This window comes from Trachurus japonicus, chromosome 24, assembly GCF_045865225.1.
Source record: "Trachurus japonicus isolate A0001 chromosome 24, Traja_1.0".
NCBI lineage: Eukaryota > Metazoa > Chordata > Actinopteri > Carangiformes > Carangidae > Trachurus > Trachurus japonicus.
This window is the reverse complement of record NC_140930.1, coordinates 26,461,573-26,475,901: the sequence shown is the minus strand read 5'-3', so window position 1 is coordinate 26,475,901 and position 14,329 is coordinate 26,461,573. Positions and strand designations below refer to the sequence as shown.

The 14,329-nt window shown below is 41.6% G+C and overlaps 1 protein-coding gene across 6 annotated transcripts in view; it reads right to left on the bottom strand.

Moving 5' to 3' along the window:
* The window catches only part of klhl29 (kelch-like family member 29), a 226,755-nt gene extending 212,908 nt beyond the window's left edge, over window positions 1-13,847 (bottom strand). The window contains exons 1-2 of one of the 6 annotated variants that reach the window (XM_085771178.1): window positions 13,274-13,847; window positions 1,750-1,823 (exon numbers count right to left, since the gene is read on the bottom strand). The gene's annotated coding sequence lies outside the window, so the exon portion shown is untranslated. Of the gene's footprint in view, window positions 1-1,749; window positions 1,824-13,269 lie in introns of all 6 variants that reach the window. The other 5 variants (XM_085771172.1, XM_085771175.1, XM_085771171.1 and 2 more) reach the window with 5 other exon arrangements.
* Window positions 13,848-14,329: the final 482 nt, after the last annotated feature.

Here is a 14,329-nt window from a genome sequence, read left to right as displayed (position 1 = left end):
GGATATTCTCAAAGACATTTTCGATTAGTGGTTGAACGCGGGGTATTTAATAGTAGAGTTTTAAAGTTTAATCCCCTTTCCTGTAATATTAACTGAAGGTGTAAAATAAATACATTACATGTTGTCACTTTGTTAGATTAAGCTGAAACTCTACTAAATGGACTGATCGTGGTGCAAAACTACATGTCGACTGCAAAACAATAACTAAAGAAAATGCAGGTCATGACGCTATCTTGACAACTTATAATTTCCTGCCGCTGCAGCTGAGCTGAGGTACAGAGGACGGAGGAAGAACAAAGATTCTGGACGGTCACAGTCCGAGCTTGGAAATCTGACAGCAACAACACATGGCATTCCTTTTGAATGTGGGATTTCTAACCTCCACACACCTGGCTGTGTGAAGTCAGCGTGAATGTCAAAGTGTCAATGCAGAAAGTCTAGGAGAGAAAGGAGGTTTCAGATGTTGTCCAACCAACCTGACAAACACTTGGCGCGCAAAGGTTTCCATGTTGAACTCAAGCGCTCTTCATCAATTTTAACACTTTGGGGGTTGAACCCATAAATGGTAAATACCAGTGGTAAACTGAAGAAAAAAACAACAATCCTTTGTTCCTTCTCTTCTGGACGTTTTCGACACCTTGGAAGCAGAATCGCACTAAATAAAAACCAGTGTGGTTCAGAGTAGACCACAGAACAGGTGCGTGCATGTGATCTCAGGTGAGCCTTTTAAAATATACGCAGCGGTATAATTAATTTCCCAAACTGTGAGAGCGGAACCCAGCATGGACTACCACAGCTTTGCTACCAAGGGGCAACGGTGTGAGCAGCTTCCCACAGCACATGAAACCAAACACCACTGAATTATTTTACACCTGAAGCCCCCCCAGTGAGGGATGAACCCCAGCAAAGAGCACACATAGTAATGAGTCCTCTTCATCAGTGATGTGCTGACCCAGGACGGGCAACACACACACACTAATACACACACATACACACACACAGACACAAAGCCATACCCCCCTCCCCATGTGCCTGTGGCGCCCGCGCCTGGTCACCTCGCTCAGGGATCAAAGGCAGTATGTCGTTCTAATCAGTCCTCGCAGTGGGCAACCCCATTAATTCAATTCTATTTCATCAGCGGTGAGCAGACCACCAGAGGGGTCTGCACATTCCTAGGGTCCTGCGATCCAGGAGTAATCCTATCACTTAATGACCTGAGATCAGACTCTAACCCCCGTAATTGCTCCGAGACCGACTTGGTTTTTTTTTTTGCCTGCTGACAGAATTGCGAGATCTTTGTGGCTAAGAGAAACAAAGACAGACGCAGCTCATTTTCTGGACACGGCGGGGAAGTCAAGCAGAATTAATGACGCCATATATCAAATAATTCCAGACGATCGACCCCCCGCTAAATCAGGCCAGCGCCACAGAGCATGTACACTTACGCACAGTAAGCTGTATCAAAGGATCAAGCACTGCGCATTAATATAACCTGACAAATACCACTTTGCAATCTTAGAGTTATATTTGTTATGCTTCACATAAACTAATTACTTTGGAATATAACAATAATGTTAGTGTATAAAACAAATGACAAAAGTCCAAAATAGTTTATGTGGCAAAACAAAAAGCAATGAGGGGGAATATGAATATGGAGGATATTGCTCTTTTGCATCATGCTGTGTGGCTTGTCTGTAGCATAATAAAAAGTTTATTGGGACATGAGATAATGAGCTTTTCATATCTTACCGTACCTTTGGTCTCTGGTGGATGGGGATGCTCATCACAGACAAATTAGATCTTTGGAGTATTGCCGTCTACACCTGCAGAAACAATAACAGTTGGTGAACATGGTGAGGCTTTAAAACAGAAAATGAAATGAAACAACTATAAATCTGGCGCTAATATTCTCATATTCACCATCTGGTAACGACGACAAACCAGACAACCCTTCACTCAAAAGAATGGGGGAAAAAAAAAAAAAAAGCCAACTCACTGAAGTGTGGAATAATCTGTATCAAGAGATTTATTAGTGTAATCTTTGGTCTGGAGAACAGATAAACGACTCCACCGAGACCGACACCACTGAGCAAAACCTATCAATAACTCTCCGACTGTCCGGGGAGAACGTTAGAGGTCAACGCCGGATAATTCGGCAGCGGAAAAAGGTCAAGCTGAAAGCATATGGTAGCAGTTGAGAAGAGCTCTCAGGAACTGGTAGCCAATAAAATAAAAACATCACAACAATTACATGCAAAACCCGAAGGCTCTGCTCTTTTTGAGATGACCACAACGGAGAAGGGTTCGCATGGGAGACGACACTTCAAAGGCCCTCATTGTCGAATTTAACAATGGCGCTGGTGTTCATAAAAACAACCATCATCTGACTCCTTCACTGTGGCAGCCTTTGGAAGTCACCACGCTGTGCTTTGTGTGTGTGTGTATGTGTGTGTGTGTGTGTGTCAGCGGGATAGGACATGTTTTTGTTTGGGGAAAAAAAAGAAACATAAAAAATAAATGGCAAATTTTGGATTATAGATTGATCACAGTAGAATAAAAAAACAGACTAATGTGGCAACAAATGGCTGAATCTCTAAAAAGAAAGAAATAAAAGCCATTATGTGTCACTCTAATGTTTTGGTGATGCATTGTAGTTCTCATCCCAAATGGTCAAAATGAAAATGTCATTTCAAATGTAGCTATATAATCTAAAAAAAATCTGTGTAAGCATCACATTTTGACAGAATCCTCTCACAAGAGGAGGGCGCTTTCTTCCTCAACCACACAGTCGGAGGTCCATCACAGATCAGGAGGACACCCAGCTCTCTGCCCCCCAGAGCAGTCTCCAGAAAGCAGAAAGCAACGCAGCCATGTTGAACTCCAAAGGCTGTGAATTCGGCTGTTCTCCCCTCAGTGGAAAACCTCGCTTTGCTTTCTCGAGGATTACTGCTTTTTCTCTCGAGCAACACATTAAAAAACACACAGCCAGAATGTCTCTGGTCGGTCTGTTAACATTCTCCGAGGGTTCCCCAAGTCTTTGTGGGAAAAGTGGTCTATCTGGTTGAGTCGATGAGGTAGATTGAGAGAGAATAAAAAAGGTGAATTTTGATCGCGTCGCTTGTTTGAATTCGAAGAAATGCAGCAGAGAAGGAATCCGAGAGCAGCGTGCAGCTCTGCAGGAATACAGCGTGAACAGTCTGTGATCGTCCTGGACAGTTAGCGATCACACCGTTTGTGTTTAAACGGGCAAATTTCTCTCTCTTTTCCTAAGATGCGCTGCCAACGAAATATTGTAAAAATGGCTGAAAACACTGGACTATCTGCTCTCCCTCAAAATAATACAGATGATATAGACAGTTCTCAGAATGAGCTGCAGAGTAGAACCATATGTCTGAGACAAAGCAGACAGGGAAAACCTTTTCAAAGAGTGAAAAGTTATTGATTGCTCATTCATCATGTTTTGCTGACTCTACTTCCAAGTCGCATACATCACCTGACTTAATAGTCTGTAGAACATGATTTTGACTGCATATTTTTTCTCTTAGGATGAAAAATGGCGAACGAAGGCATGCTTCTTCTTTCTTATATGAAAAAAAAACTCTGATTTCCATTGTGATGATTGTGCAGGAATGGAAACAGCTACCTTGCCAAATCTTCCTCCAGTGGATGATAAAAGACAGTAGCTCGCTGATATAAAACTATTTCTTTCTGCCAACCATTACTTTATGGAGCTTAAAAAAATAGTGTCTGAGTGCTTCTGAAAAAATAATAAAAAATAAAATAAAGGTTGTTTATGTAACAGTGCCAAAATGATCCTAAGTGAGATCTCAGTAAAAGTCAGACTGTGTCCAACTGTGCACATTGGACATATTTTCATTAAAGTTAAGTAAGAGTGTTATGTTCTGTGGCTACCTCTTGTTTTAAAGGATAATTAAAACTATAAAAAACATTGATTAAACTAAAAACCATACTTCATAATATAAATACTCAATGAAGTTTAATGTCCCAAAAATTCTGGAACTTGACCAGTTACTATCCAGGGCAAAAATGTAGCTTGGCTTTGTTTGTGATGTGTACACCAAATCTGGCATTTCTTTCTTGTTTTTGTTTTGTGTTTTTCTTTTTTTTTTTACTTGAAATGAGTTTAAACCCCACAGGAAAATGTTTACTTTGCATGAAATTAGAGATGTTTTCCATTAACTCCACACAAAGCAAGATCATTAACTAGCTCATTGACTTCTCCCTATAGAATTATATTTTGTCTCCTCTTCCTCTTTTTAACTTGCCCGTCCATAATGAAAAACATGCAGTTTGAGTCTAAGGAGGACGTAAATACTTCATCTTAAAGATAGAGCGAAAAGAAAATGGAAAACATTAATCCTCTTTCAGGACCTGGACTGATATGGAATAATAGAACTTGTGTCAAATGATTTTGCTTCAGCACCAACACATTGTTCAAGAAATCATTTCAATTTATTTTGCACAAGACGCTGCTCCCTAATTCACAGGACGTACAGAAAAGTTCTACCGTGCCAATTATTGTAAACTCGTCAAAATACAAAACCAGCAATAAATCATCTATGTAATTATCAACTGATTGAAACAGCTATCTAACAGTGAAAAACACTTGAAAGCATAATACATCAATTTTAATGGCATTTCTTAATCAGAATGCTCAGCAATCAGCAGAGACCAATTAGGGCCTGAGAGATAGAGACTCGCCATTAATAATCAAACTTGCCTGCCATCACATTGGATCCATTTTTTTTTTTTTAACAGGGCTGTCGAAGCTTTTTTCAACAAGAACTATTCATTTCAGGGGACAGGCGCTGTTGCAAAGTTCAATATGGCCACGAAAACAAAGCGGTGCTGCTCCTGGAGCTGCTAATTTTCAGAGTTCCTATGCGAGCCAAATGACCACCAACTGACGTGACTACAGTTTAAAGATTTCTCTCATAAAAATTTCCAAGTGGTAACAATTTCAGGTCCAGAGAGAAGGAATGGATAGGACTGTGCTGCAAATGCTGAGAATTAGAAATGTCTATTCAGGAAAAGCTATAAAATTACACCCACAGGCACAGAGCAATGACACGAGCTATCTTTACAAAGCCACCTTCAGCTGCCGTCTTATTAACGTTATGGTCAATTTTATCACGGCAAAATGTCCTGTGTGTCTGTGTGTCTTTGAATACAAAAAAAAAAAAAACTGCCAGGCTGCAACACATAAAATATACGAGGTGCACAGAGAGAGCGTGCAGGGGAAACACTGCCCTTCATGTCTTTCCAAGCAGGAGCTGAGTTCTGATTTTTACTGTTCATTTCCTTGGCTGCCGATATGAGCGGCAAATCACTTGACTTTCAAGTCCACTCCAATGAACTCACTGTAAAGGTGCAAAGAGAGGTTAAGTAACTAGGCTTCAATTTAAGAGCAGTTTGAGCAATGTCCCTACGACTGCTACAGTTTGCCCCCTATGTGCAAACATGAAGGGTCATGTTTTAATATTGAGGTGACAACCGCCGTTTTACAACATGCAATTTGACATCATTCAAACTATGAATGACAACGGCTAGAGCACATTTCAGAGAGGAGTCTGTAAATAGAAGCACCCTTTCATTATCATTTGTTGCCAGATGTCGTGCAGTAATAGCTAAATACAATTAATGACCCTGGTCATTGTCCTGCAGGTATTTATACAGGGAAATCAACTGCCAGCATGAATTAATCAGCACTGGAGTACATGCATCACAGCATTAGGTGGTTGGGACGGGTCCAATATTTTATAAGCTGTTTCTAGTCCTTGGAAGAATGCATCCAGGCTCAGGCAAACAGGTTGTAAATAGGATGATATTACAGATCACATTACACATCACACCTCCTGCGAACACATGATTTATGCATCCTCTTAACTCAAAAGCCACCTTTCAACATGCACTGTTGGAGCATATGCAAATCAGGCGTGGCTATAAGTCGCTGTTGTTACGTATACTTCCATTAGCTGTGAACTATTTACATATTCATTCCTCACAGGAGATAAATGATTTGGAGTTTTACAGTTGCAGAATGAGCGGATTCCTGGAAATGAAATACATGGAGGAGGATAAAGAAGATGCAGGCAAACAAAAAGCCTGTCACTTCTGCTTATTCTTTATGATATATAACGGCCATATAATGATTTTAGAGGATTATTGGAAAAGCCTGCTTCACGTCAAACAGTCGAAAAACGTTTAATGTGATTTGTTTCTAACTAAAACCAGGAAAAATGACAAAAACATGGCTGAAATACTTCACAGAGCAACTACTGTAGCACATAAACTATTTGCCATTGATATGTGGTGGCACCACACAAACGACACTTGCAAATCTCTGATAGTTTTATTATAATTTCCCATGGTTCTGAGAAGAAAGGCAGGGGGGAAATGAGTTCAAGTGACTTCAGTGACCGGTGAAATTTGTTTTCCTCTTGAAGTAATTTGAAGTCTGGTTCGCCTCAAGCAGACAGAGCTGGTTTGAGACTGACATTCCACCTCAAAACCTGTTCCAGCAGGCCTCTCTTTAAGCGCCGCTTCTCCTCAAGGCAGATTCAATTATTCAATTTCAAATAAATTATTACATAATACATCCATGTCCTTCTAAGGGCCAGTGCACTCTCAAATAATGCCTGCTATATTCTGCATTTTTAACAGCCAAGATATACCTACAATCGATTTTACGTTTTATTATAGATGATGTTTATTCAAAAGAAGCGCTAAGATTGTAAAGTACACCTTATTAAAATGACTAAGGTTCATAAAAGAGATGCCATGGGAGCTGTGGCTGTCAGATAGCTGAGCAGAATTACTCCTGCAGCCAGGCTTAATGGGAGTCTGCATAAACAAAAGAAAATGGCAATGGCTATGGTGGTGGCGAGGAGCTAGAAGAAAAGATTTTTCCGTGTCCACCTCCCTCCCATCGTCCCCCCCAACCATGGAGCAAACCTGCTGTGTCATCATATGGGGCTAACAGGCTTAACCTGCCCCCCATGGAGCTACTCACCACACGGCAGCTTCACAGACTGCAGGGGCCCTGAGATGAAGCCTCACAGGCCCAAGTCCAAACCAAATCCTCACCCTCTGTCCCCAAACATGTCAAGTGAATTTAAGCCATTTGTGTGGGTATTAAAATTATGGTAATAGCTCAAGTTTTTTTTTCTTTTTTTTCCACAGATACACTGAGCAGGCTTTTTCTTCGCAAGAAAACCAAATATTTCCAAACACGGCATGAGACGACATTGGGTTAAAGCTATGGGTACATTTGGAATTGGGTCTTTTATCTCATAAGTATGGCCCTTGGCCCTGGCTCTTGGTGTCAGCCTGCTTGCTCAGGGCCTAATGAGTCCCAGCATTTTGTCGAGCCGCGTAGCTTGGATCTGCTTCCTGGAAAGCATCATGGTCTACATGGAAAATATGAAGGCCACAATAACACTAAGACAGGTTAATGCACAGCTCTCAGCCAATGTGGCATGTTACGTGTGCACTATACTGTAGCGCTGGATACGATGAATGGCTCCATAAAAGACTATGCACTTCACCATGGCCGTTATCTACAGTTGCTTTTGTGTTTATTTTCAGGGAACAGGGATTCTTGTTAATATAACCGGGTTAAAAACAAGACGGACAATGGATGACAAGTCTATTCTTAACATCTAACTTTCTGCATGATCTTATATTAATATACATCTAATGTACATACAATGTACTGTACGTACAAACGTCTAAATCAAATAATGAACCTTAAATTTACATAGCAATTCTTTAGAAAAAAAACACAAGCTATTACTGTTTGAAAATAATTTAACAGCTCCAATTACATTTTCTAAGTTTTAGAATAAAAAAACGTATTTATAATGACCCAAACTAACATTTGAAAGTGAGCTACCAACTCAAATCTCCATGGATGTAGGAGGTTTAGAGCTGAGTGCATTTTGAGACCATTTGGGTCTCTGAACAGGGAAACTGCAGGCTTTTTAGAAATATGATACCAGCATCACTGGCCCTTCAGCGACTGCGTTCAAGAGGGCAGCTGAAGAGACTGCTTTTCATAGTTCACTGATCTCTAAAGAGCTTGGGAACACAGCATTTGCTCATGGCCTTTTGCCCCATGTATATTAGCAAGTATATTATGCTTTCTAATATAATAGCTTCTGATCAAGCAAAAATATTCTGCAGCACATTCGAGCAAAGATAGCACAGCTGCCACTGAAACCCAGCAAGGGGAATAGTAGAAGACCGATTCACAGTTGTTGCTAAAAGGTGCAAATTCACCACACCTTTTTTTTCAAACCATGCCCATCTTTATCCTCAGCAAGAGGAGTCATACCTGCCAGGATTGAGGAATAACTCCAATTTTTTCCTCAGATGGCGCTGAATTGCACTGTAGAAAGTCAACACCCTCGTCTATTTTTTTTCCAGACAGCGGCCATGTTTCTTAATAGCTCCTGACTGAATAACCCTACCCTAACTGCAGAAATATATTTCATATTAATAGCACCTGAAAACATCACAGTTACAAATTATTTACAGGTGTTACTTTGATAACACCTGATGGTACAAAAAAATAATAATAACGACCTCAATCTGCTTTGTCTTTGAGAGAAGTTACATCTCATCCCTTCCTTTCACAGTAAACTCCTTTATCATCCTGATGTCAAAGCTGCACACAGCCTATCAACACAAGACAGATCAAGCACGCGCTCAGCTCTTTTCTTATCAAGCTTGTTACCTTTGATACGCTAATAATCACGGCCAGGGCGTCCTGTAAGCCACCATGGTCAACCAGAGACTGGATCTGTTGAAATGACTGATTTACAGCAGGTTTGCGCCGGTGTCAGTTCAGGGGGTGTGACCGGCTGCAGGCCATCGGTGAAGCCTGGATGCGGTTGTTTGTCTCCAACAGGTAAAGATAATCTGAGGTTGGTCCGGCTGTCATTTAACTGCCACTCTCATCACGTCAGCATGACTACTTGAAAGGAAAAACAAGATGCTACAGACTTGATAAGCATGCCACAGTCAGGAACCTGTGTGCACCACTTATGCCGCTGTAGCAATTTAGCAATGATAGGCCGGTGTGGTTCTCAATGCAATGCTTGCTGGGTGAGTTCAAATGACAGTTTCAACTTGAAAACATCAAGGACGAGCAAAGAAAAATAAGTATATGTTGTAAACACGTCAAAGTGAAATGAGGGGGTAGCCTATATAACCAGAGCATACCAAGACATGAGTGTAAATGTAAATCAAAAACCTGGGATGCAAAATGTTGGGGTTACCAAAAATAGTGCCACAAAAATTGAGCTATCATTTTCATTTAAAGCAATAGTTTTAAAATACTGTTTAATGTGCTGATTCATTTACTTCTTCAGAATGTGACAAAAGGTCGATAACACTGACGTACGGCTAACATGCAGCTAGCCTACTGCCAGCAGCCAGTTGGCTTATCTTGCTACAAAGCGCAGAAAGCAGCCAGCCTTCCTCGGTCTGAATGTAAAATAATTTCCCAACGATCACCCCTTAAACTGAGTAACGTGGGGCGGTGCGTGGTGCAGTGGTTAAAGCGGCCGCCCCATGTAGAGGCTATAGTCCTCAACGCAGGCGTCCCTGGTTCGAGACCTTTCCTGCATGTCATTCCCCCTCTCTCTGTCTCCCCCTTTCCTGTCTATCTCACTGTGCTATCAAATAAAGGCAAAAACGCCAAAAAATATACTTAAAAAAAAAAAAAACTGAGTAACATATTCTCTGGTTTATAGCTACAAGCTGTGTCAACAGCAGAGAGCAAAAACAACACACTGTGGATATACAGGGCGTTTCCAATGCCAGACCAAGCTAAGCTTTGGAAAATATGCTCATTTGCATATTAGCATATTTCCAAAAACATCAAATGATTCTATTGATGAATGCAACCACTACAAAGTTGTAATTCTATAGACAAAATCACACTTGTGCTCCATAAAACCATTTGGCTGCTGATATCAAATAGCCTCATTTATGAATATATCACAAATAACTACTAAAAAAAAAATGCAGCAGATGCTCCGAACCCTCTTTTGTATTAGTATTAATTGTGGTTTAAGCTGACTTCATATTTATGTGCTAAGTGTACTTCAGCATCATGCTCTCCAGGTTCAAGAGGCTGTTACAGAATTCTCCTGCTTGAGTGCCACCTGAAAATCACAAAGGTATTATTCTTCTTTGATGTCTGAGAAAATGTTAAACTTCCACGAAGCAACGCGGTTTGAGGACAGTTCAGGTATTCCAATTTAGCAGAAGATAGCATGGGTGCGCTGCATGATTGATGTTCTGCGAAAATGTGATAACACCTTGATCATTTTAATATTGAAATTATTTTTTTCAAGAGTCACTTCATTATCACCTGGCATCAGTGAAACTAACAATAAGATTTTGATAACAAGACTACAATTTTTTTTTTTTTTTTTTTTTCCCCCAACTGCAGATACACAGATATTAAAGCGGGCGCAAATGACTACAGATTCTTCCCCTCAATCTTCTGAAATTTTTCTAATCAAAAAGAGGAGGAACAGCTTTCACACTCCAGGATAACAATCATTTAATATGCGGCATTTCCGGCAGCTAACACAGTCTTTGAGCCAGGTGAGCAGTGGGCCACAAAGAAATGACTAATGGTGTTTATACTTTGTTATTAACTCAACATTGTCATTTTATAAAGGCTGCTAACTGCTGCTTTCGTATTACAGGTAAACTACAGACAGAATGGAGGCACACCTTGACTCAAAATAGCAGCTGAAAGACACTTTAATTAAAAAATCTTCCTGTGAATGCCTTTGAAATGTGATTAACATAAGGACACCCTTCTTAAACATTGAGAAAATGGGAGTTCATTTTCTTAGTAGGGCATACAAACATGCACAATTGCTCTCCGATTTGATTATGATTCAGGGTGGGTTGGTCCAGATTGGCCTTTTAATACCCACTGCTCCACCAGAATCGGTCTAATTGCGGGCAACATTCACAGATTAATATTTTGCTTTGGTGAGCGGGTGCCGATAAACAGATGGGTTATGTGTACGTACTTAAGAAAAGGAGACGGTAGAAATGGCCCCATCTCCTCCATGCTGCTCCTTTACAGCAGCCGAGGCACCATTATATTCATCTGACTGCTGTTACATGAAAAATACCGAGCGCCAGGCTTTCTGCGGTCATGTTGGTTGGCAAGCCTGGCACTGCTTCTGTTTTCTGGACTCCTTTTAACTGCAGTCCATCACCAGAGGCAAAACCAATAGATCACAACTTCATCCAAGTACAAGAATATACTGTACAGCGTTTTCATCCGTCTTTCCTTCTTTGCCTCTATTTACAGCCTAGTGTGCACATCAATCAAATTACACTGCAAGGGAGCTCTCTTACTTTGGAGAATGGGGTGAAATAAAACTAAATACATAAACGGCCTTCAGCCACAGTATTGTAACTTGCTGACCATAACAACAGAAGTTGTTTTGGCTTGGCCTTTACTAATAGGATAAATGCCTTGGGGAAATTTCTAAATGAATTCCTCCGGCCAAAGCGGCTCCCCGGGCCAACCTAAATCGTGTTTGATATAGAAGGATTATCCCTGATTGATTTTATTGTAAAGAAGCTTGTGACAAACTAGAGAAACCGCAATACTTCCACAGAGGTGTGCCTCGCCTGACAATGAGGCTATGTGGTTTTAATACACACAAATATACACTTCACTTCAGTATATTGCTGCTGATGCTGCGGCTGCATAATCATCCACCTACAGTACGGTGACTGGTTACCGGAAATATGCAGAGACAGTCCTCCGTCACACACAGCAGATGAGGTGAGAAGACCACTGCTAAATGGTCCCGGCTCTGAGGCAAATGCATTGTCTTACCTTGTCGGGTGCAGAGCTCCCTGCCTGTTCAGGGGGAACTAGGACTAAAGCCCTTAATCCCCGCCTTGATTCACGATAGCCTGCTAGGTTTTCAAATGTCATCAGCAGGGAAGTGTGTCCTGCTCCTGCCCCACATGCTTGGCCCGTTAATACAATAACAACACCCGGGTACATCCATTTAGGAATAGAAACACACACACGGTAAAGTCAGGCGGCTGTATATCTATTTATATATAGTAACACGCGCTCGTGCCAGGACTCATAAACAGGCATCAGTGCCAAGACCAATGAGGACTGACAAGTGTGGTTTTGGTTATGAGCACTGGTCATAAATCATACTAAATATGGGCTGCAGCCTAAATGTGTTAATACTATGATTAGTACTGTACTAACTTCATTCTTTCACCAATTGCACCTCATTTCCCAGCATAATTAAAACACTGTGTTCATGGTGGGATAGAAGTATTTCTAAAAATAAAAATATAAAACTAAATGAATGGATTCATCATCAGTAACTTTCTGCTGGGAGATAGAGGTAAAGGTAGCATCCCTCACAACCAGTGCTCTGGTTCACTACAAGGACTCCAGCACTTCACTGTAACATCACATGGGACTTGTGATGAGTAATGCTTTGTTGTCTGGAGGATGGGTCCTGCTGTGTAGGCTACAAGTTGTATACAGCTGTACACAACCAGCTGCATATAATAATAGGATTCTTATAAATAGGCGTAAGAACATTACATAGTGCACAGAAAAAATAAATACATCTTCCAAATACACTCCGTGCACATGTGACGTTTGGGCATATGGAAGACTCTGGAACATTTATATGCAAAAATCAAAAATCAAAAAAAAAATCAAAGATGTAGTGTAAGGTGCAGCCTATAGCCAAATCACATCAATTGGATCAGTTGCTGATTATTATCCAATAGTTTGCCAACAACTTCAGCCTCTATGGCATACTGTAGGCTACATTTCCAAGTTAAAACCAGAGATGTTTCTAAGCGCCTTCTGTAAATGTGTCACCAGCAGTCTCAGGTACATCACCTTCCACTCTAATCTCACTATTTTTCTAGTTTTCTCTCACAAGCTCCGAGACGTGAAGTTAGTTTTTTCTTTATTGCGGGAGCGCTTGCGCACAACGTGAGCGCCGCACACACACCATTTAGTAGGCTACGGTCCTCAGCTTAGGGGTGGCAGTGAAACTGATGATCCTCCTCTCATTCATTCATGATAGGACAAGTGCCCGTGTACCGTCTAAACTCCTGACACAAAGGACGTCAAAATGAAGCATGCACACACACACGCATACACACACACACACACACACACACAGTCAGCGTGGCGACTGACAGAGCGCTCACCTACCCGGCCGCTCGCTGCTCCTGTCCCCCCGGCGTTTGTCCTTGTTTCTCTACGACGCTGCTTTATGTGTGAATGCTGTCTTTATCCCGCAAAGACTGCTGTTGCATTTTACTGCAAAAGAAAAAAAGAAAAAAAGAAAAAAAAAAAAAAAGAAGGACCAGCTCGGTGCACCCGGCAGGCAGCGGCTGCGTGCTGGTCGGTCAGTGGCCTGTCTCCGCTCCGGTCCGCGCCGCACGTCACCAAGTGGAGTGGTCAGGACTTGGCAGACCAGACGCGTCTTTCTGAGCTCGCTGCACGGCGGCGGCGGATCTGAGATGTAAGCGACTGCTCGGACGGACTGGCACACCGTGTGGCCACTTTACTCCCGATGCTGGCTGCTCCTCCCCTTTCAATTTGTTCTCGCTCACACACAAGCCCTACAGCGCCCCCCGCCCGCCAACAAGTGTCGTTGCACGCACCTTGTCCTGCAGAGCTGGATGGATATGGATCCGCCAGCACAGCATCTAATCAGCCGTTGGACGATCTAACACTGTTGTCCTCAACAACAGGGTCCTGGGATCATCAGGGGTCACTGAGGTGATACATGCAGATTCACATTTAGAGAAATTCTTACTCAATCGAATGGAAAAACAAAAAACAAAATCAAAAATCCATGAATATTGATCATGTTTTTAGTAAACAAGCTGCAGAAACATGTCCACCTGCTTTTTTACAGGTCAGAAACTCACTGAAATCATCATCTATTGCATTTTTGTTTTCATTCTGAGTCTACCAGTGTCCAGAGTAGTGTTTTTTTTTTTCCATCCCTACCTGGTAATTAAATGCTGGCAATTACATTCACTTTGCATCCTAGTAGGCTAGTAAATCAGCCTCTGATTAGATGGCTAGAATGAAAATCAGCAGGCTACTCTCTGGCTGGATCCAAATCTCCTCAAAATCAATGTCCTTTCTGCTTCCCTAACCACTTTTCCATGAACACACTGAGCAATGTGATTCCGTCAAGCAAAGAAGGAATTACATGAACTTAGGAGCGGTCAGTCACCATGCTGAGAGACATGT